The following is a 6,383-nucleotide window of genomic DNA, read 5'->3' on the forward strand; positions in this document are numbered from 1 at the left end:
GTCGTGAAAATAGAATGAAAAATTGCAGTGCAAAGTAGCCATTTATATGCCTGGGCATATGCACCACACTCATGTATATATATATATATAGTATATCTATATATATTATATATATATATATATATATATATATATATTATAAGTATAAAAGACCCATTAAAACACTCTGCCACTCTGGTTTAAAGGTAAGGACTATATTTCGGTGGATTAGCTTCCACCCTTGTCAAGCAATAAATGACAGAGGGCGTTTCATTAGCGAAATATATAGTGGGAGATATGCCCTTAGGTGATGCCTGGGGTCACCGCTAAGCCGACGTTGGTTCTGTTTAATTGTCCTAATCTGCTTCATTGTTGCCTTAAGGAAGACATTGTCTATATGGTCAGAGTCCCAGGCTCCATTGGAAAGGATGTATATATATATATATATATATATATATATATATATATATATATATATATATATATATATATATATATATATATATATATATATATATATATATATTATATATATGATATATATATTCATATGCTTCAAGATGGTAAAATTTTGTCTTGCCATAGCAATGAACCACCTTTTTTTTTGGGGGGGAGGGGGGGAGATGGGGAGGTGCGGGGAACTGGGAGTGGTATATAAAAATTAGGACAAAGTTCAAGCGCTGGACCTCTGAGGTTATTCAACCTTGAAAATAATGTTGAAACCATTGTTAGGAGAAGGTGGAAAGTAAGATGGAAGAGAATATGAAGGGAGGTATTGTAAAAGGAGTACAAGGGGTTCCAGTTAGAGGCCGAAGGCACGCTGCAAAGAACCATAAGTAACGCATACAGTGCACAGTGTGAGGTGCACTGATGGCAATACCTGCCCTACAGGGGGCTTCTTTCTTTTCAGTCTTTGTACTTGCAGAACAACATTTGGACGGACTCATCACTGGAATTGAAGTTTCATGTAAATAAATAAATGGTTAATAGCTGCACGCAAGACCTCAGAAGAAACAGGTATTGGCGGCCTACTCTCCTGACGTCACGTAAGTTGAAGGGGACGAGTAGCCGGCCTTCTTGATATTTTTTGTTTTTGTTTCGGAAGAAGTCGGTTGGATGCTGATTTATATGTGTAACTTCAGTGTCTTAGCATTAACCTACTGCTCATTTAAGCCTTTAAACCTTTAGACAATTGTAGCACTGAACTGTATACGTGGGAGCGTTGCATATATGCTTATTATTCACATCAGGCTATCTGAAGAAAGTAGACGATTTATTGTGTTCTGCTATTCGTATTCATTCATATAAATATTAATGATGGCTTGCCTTGCTTTTCATCCCGTTAATAATATCCAAATGGACTCTCTCTCTCTCTCTCTCTCTCTCTCTCTCTCTCTCTCTCTCGCTTCTCTCCCTTCTCCTCCTTCTCTCTCTCTCCTTCCTCGCGTCTCTCTCTCTCTCGTTCTGGGTGGGTGGTGTGTGTGCGCGTTTGTTTATGTTTGGTAGATTGCTTATTAATTACTACAATTATTCTTCTTTTAATTGCCTAAATATTTGTGATCGATTGTTGAATATTTTAGAGAACTTGCCAAAGTATTAGAAACAGTCATCTATACTTCCCCTTATCAATGTTCCTAGTGAATGCCGACGCCAAAAGGTAAAACAACAAACTATAGTAATCCCATGATACGTTTTGCTTTGAAAGTCTTTGAATCTTATTCATATTAATGTCACGGCAAGGATCCATCCCGTATGGAAACCCAGTTTTTTCATTGACCCAAAGATCCAGATCAAGGAATAATAAGTTTGTGGAAATGATCGAAAACCTGACAGGCATGTTTGGGAAAGTCCTGTATTGATGGTAAAAGGTGTGAGAATTGTTTTTTTTTTTCTTTTTTTAAAGGAAAAATAAAGCATTCGCACCTACGGAGATCCAAATTAAAGTATAAGCGGATTCATAAATTTTGGAAAACCAGAGGAATATGTACCTATTTGCACCAAAGTTAGCTGAATAAGATGTAGAACATCAAGGTTGGTATAAAACTAGACAGTTCCTCTTTCCAGGTTTATAGATTATAATTTTCACATAGTATATTTACCCTTGAATTCGTAAAATTTCATCAAAATACTACTTTGTACTCACCTCCTATATATTTTTTTTTTATTCATGGCATTAGGTAAATTACAAGCCTTCGGGATCAAAGCTATTATGTTCACTAACTCATGGCTGAAGCTCCTGTAAGTTAAAACACAGTGAATGTAATTACCTTGATAGCCTCATAAGTCATTCTAGATACTGTATTAAATTAGGGCAAAATTGTTAGTTAGTTCCATCAGTACTGACAGTAAATATTTTTTCTTAAGTATTTCATCACGTCCGTATGTCTTTTTGCAGATGGGGCCCTTTGAGTGTATATCAGGGAATTGCTAATTGCGATGTATGCACACATTGCGCAATCAGTACCATTCTTAAAACACGTAATTCAAGAATTTGAAGAAAATTCCAAGTCAGCGCGGTTGACGTTTGTTGGAAGGGATGGTTGATATAAAATTGGACGGATCAATAACAGAAATTTCTTACATTTTTCCAGTGCGCATACTTATATCCCATAATAATGAGAAGCAGTGTTTTTAGAAAATAATTGTAGTATCAAATCTTTATATCAATTAATCAGGCAAAGCAAAATTTACGTTCTTTATCTTGTAAATATTTACTCATACGATCCCTGACAGAAGAAAGTGGTCTACACGTCAGCTGATAGACAGCGTATGGTGACAACATTAATGTTTCTGTCCCTTGGTAATTACATCAGCCATATTATTCTTAAAGCAGTGTCATATGGTACTGTTTTGAACGTATAAGGTGTCCCTCCTCAAGATTTAGGATACCAGATGGTGGATATTGCGTAACCGGTGCTTGCATACCCTAGTAGGTTAGTAGACCTATCCTGCGTAGCCTGTGATTTGCTTAGAGGCGAATCTAGTTTATCGAAGATTACAGTTGCATAAAATGAACTTGGTGAGTCCAGCCATATAAATTGATCGCTTATTCTAAGTTTGGAGACCAAATACCTACTGCTTAATTTCCAGTAACTACAGAATTCGCATGAGTAATTTTCTAAAGTTGGTTGAACCTAATCTTGTACCTGAGTTACCTAGCTACCTACTAGGCTAAGGGAAATTTTTCCAGACGCGTAACCCAATTGGCTTCTTTTCCCAACAGCCGTGTCTTGTCTTTTATTTGTTTTGGAGCATAAAGCTTTGGCGGTAATCCTATAATTTACTAGGGGTCCAAATTCACTGTTTCCTAGTGTGTTGTTTCTTTCCTATTATTAATTTCTTTTTTCGACAGATCTGCAAACAGAAGTACTTATGCAAAAAAAAAAATCTTGCATTGTATATGCTTACAGAAGCAAAGAATAGTAATCTTTGTACCTCATGCCAATAGTGTAGTGTGCCCGCAACTGTTTGTGGAGTGACCGTTTAGGAAACAGGAACCAGGTCACAGGCTCTTACCCAAACCTTCAGCTACCACTTTTTATAATCCTGTAAAATGAGTAGTTTATCTGCTTAAAGAAGCATACATTTACGATTTTGTCAAAATTTTGTGGGTCCAAATCCCCTTAGACATGTTTCTGTTTATTTACATTCCCCCTTTATTCCCTTTCTTTTTTTGCAATCTCTGCTTCTGTAAGCAGATAAACTGCTAGTTTTTCATTGTTTTCCAATAAATATTTGATAAATCTGTGTGCTGATCTTAACTTAATGCAACGCAGTGATTTTGGACCCTTAGACTGTAGGATTACTACTTTAGCCTATGTAAGAACTGTATTATGAAAGTTTTTATTTATTTTTGTGGTTGGGAAACAAAAATTGTCTCACAAGTAATAGAATTATACTTTAAATTATGTCCTTATAAAATTCATTGTCTGAAAAGGTGAAATGATCGATAAATTGACATTTATTACAAGGAACATACAAGTGAATAAGTTATGTATATACCAGTTAAAACTTGGTCATAGGCCTAGGCCATGTTGACTTGAAATAAAGTTTTCCTTCACTGTGCCTACTTTTAGTTTAGAGGTTTTGGACAAAATGATGTTTGGAGAAGAAATAAACTTTTACCTCACTGTGCCCACTTTTAATTTAAAGATAACGGACAAAATGATGTTTTCAGAAGTGTTCCAGGATATCATTGACATTGTTTAGGCAGTGCTAGCTGCTTGTAGCATGAGTGCTTGTGCAAGAACACATTTGCAATTTATTTGTCTGTTGCACAGTACATATTTTAAAGAAATTTCACGGGGCGACTAGATGGATATTATGATTTGTAATATGTGGAATACTACAGCACTACTGCCAAGTGCCAAAGGCACAAGGCATAAATCTAGGGGGTCTTGGGTTAGCGCTCCCCCACCTAGGTCTAGGGGAACCCAGAACTTTTAGTGCGATTTGAAGGCAATAGAACATATTTCCATTATCTAAATTACAACTGTAGATACTCAAAATTTTATGATTAAAGAGGATAATTACATGTCCAAACCCTGACACAAAAAACCAAGACCCAACCTTAGCCCTTGCCGTAGATCCCTCACAAAAGTGGATCTTTTACAACTTTTGTATACAGGTCAAATGATAGTGGAATTTATCAATAAGTAATGTTTCAATAATAAAGAAATTTATTTAAGCTTTTAACTTTGTGGTATGATCTTTAAGAAAGTAAATGAAAAAGCAGAAAAATAAGTTAACTAAATGACCAAGTTAATGAACTATTTATTTTGAACTTTAAAGGGTGTGTGTGGAGCACTATATGTTGATATTAATTTATTTGATTTGATAAAACTTTATGTAATAATAAACATATACCATACTTATTAGTATTTAAATCTGTAAGACAAAAAAATCATCATTAACGAGTTCTCCTTTAAATGAAAATGGACATCAAACTCTACTGCAAGGGTAACTTTTCCATTTCTTAATAATTTTTGCCAATTTTGGGGATTTGCCTGGTTGCCCAGCAGTCAAAAATTCTTCTTACTATACAACAATGTTTCTTCACTAGGACTACGTGACCATTTGGTCACCCAGTCATAGTGTTAAAATATGCACTGCTGTTGCATAAGTGCTAAATTTTATCCCAAAAATTATGACACTTCTCATGGTAAAGATTAGTATTATTTATATACTATGAGGATGAAGATTTAGTCATAGAATAAAGTAGAAGGAAATTGGAGGGAGTAAATAAGTGTACTAATTCTGGGTTCCTGATTAAGTATTATGCATAGAGACTGGGAAAACCGTAAAATCAGCAGTTTATTTTGTTAGAAAACTGAGCAAATGTGACAAACTGTTACCAATAGGCCTCCCTTGCAGTTTCACAAGTGACATTTAGGGTCTTAGATTTTTAGTTTGAACAATATTTACAATTTTATCCATTTTTGTTGATCTATTATGTCATAAGGACCAGGTTTTTCATTTTCATTAAAGGTAATATGTTTAGTGTAAAAATAATTGCAATTATTATTACTGTATTATTGCAGTTGCTTAATTATTGGTGTCTGGTTCAAACTGTAAATAGTGCTCTATATTTTTTCTTTTCACTTTAAACTTTGAGTAGAATTGCTTAAAACTTCATTTCAATAAAACTATTCAATTTGAATAGCCTACAGAATGTAGTTTTAACATTTGTTTCAGTCTAAAGTTTGGTGATATAATTGTTCAAAATTTCTTCTTTGCCACTTACTTCCTTGTGTTATGGCATTTATTGTGTAACTGAAGTGCAGCTAGGGTAGAAAACTGAGTGGTATCTGAAGATAGTTTGGAACTTCACTTTGAGAAGTTAAGTTTTTGGCCAAAACATTATCTAGTACATCAAACAAAAAGTACAGTGACAAGCATGTTTCCCCAATACATTAGCAAAGGCTTGCTCAAGAGTACTAGCAGGACCTTACAGAATGTTATGAAGTGCTTACAGACAGGTTTTCAAGACAGAAAATTCATAATGCTTTTGTAGTTTTACTATTAAATATCTCACTTATTAACAACTTACACTTTTCTGGTGGAAAAATACATTCACCAACATACAGCCATTGTAGTAATTTATATTAGTATTGAGAGAAATTAATATTACTAGTACATTTAGCTTATCATAATTTCCATTGTCTCAAAAATAAGGTTCTGTATTGTAGGATATAATGGAAGTACATGAACTTTGCTATATTCCCATTAAAATCTTTAAATATTTTATATGGTCCCATACCTTTTTTATTTTTAGGGGGATTTTATTTTAATGTTGACAAATGTTTCATGTTTGTTTTATTTAATATGTATAGAGTTACACAGCCAGGAAGATAAGTTTTGGGGTTCAGATAGCCTTTTTTTATTTTGATATGTCTCTTTAGATG

General features: G+C 34.2%; 1 protein-coding gene and 1 pseudogene across 1 annotated transcript in view; both read left to right on the forward strand.

The window, feature by feature from the left end:
* The first annotated feature begins 2,684 nt into the window (after positions 1 to 2,684).
* The window catches only part of LOC135221319 (Golgi-specific brefeldin A-resistance guanine nucleotide exchange factor 1-like), a 35,892-nt pseudogene continuing 32,193 nt past the window's right edge, over positions 2,685 to 6,383 (forward strand).
* The window catches only part of LOC135221010 (Golgi-specific brefeldin A-resistance guanine nucleotide exchange factor 1-like), a 142,035-nt gene continuing 138,371 nt past the window's right edge, over positions 2,720 to 6,383 (forward strand). Inside the window, exon 1 of the mRNA XM_064258729.1 lies at positions 2,720 to 2,779. The gene's annotated coding sequence lies outside the window, so the exon portion shown is untranslated. The remainder of the gene's footprint in view (positions 2,780 to 6,383) is intronic.

This window comes from Macrobrachium nipponense, chromosome 2 (genome assembly GCF_015104395.2).
Source record: "Macrobrachium nipponense isolate FS-2020 chromosome 2, ASM1510439v2, whole genome shotgun sequence".
Classification (NCBI taxonomy): Eukaryota; Metazoa; Arthropoda; class Malacostraca; order Decapoda; family Palaemonidae; genus Macrobrachium; species Macrobrachium nipponense.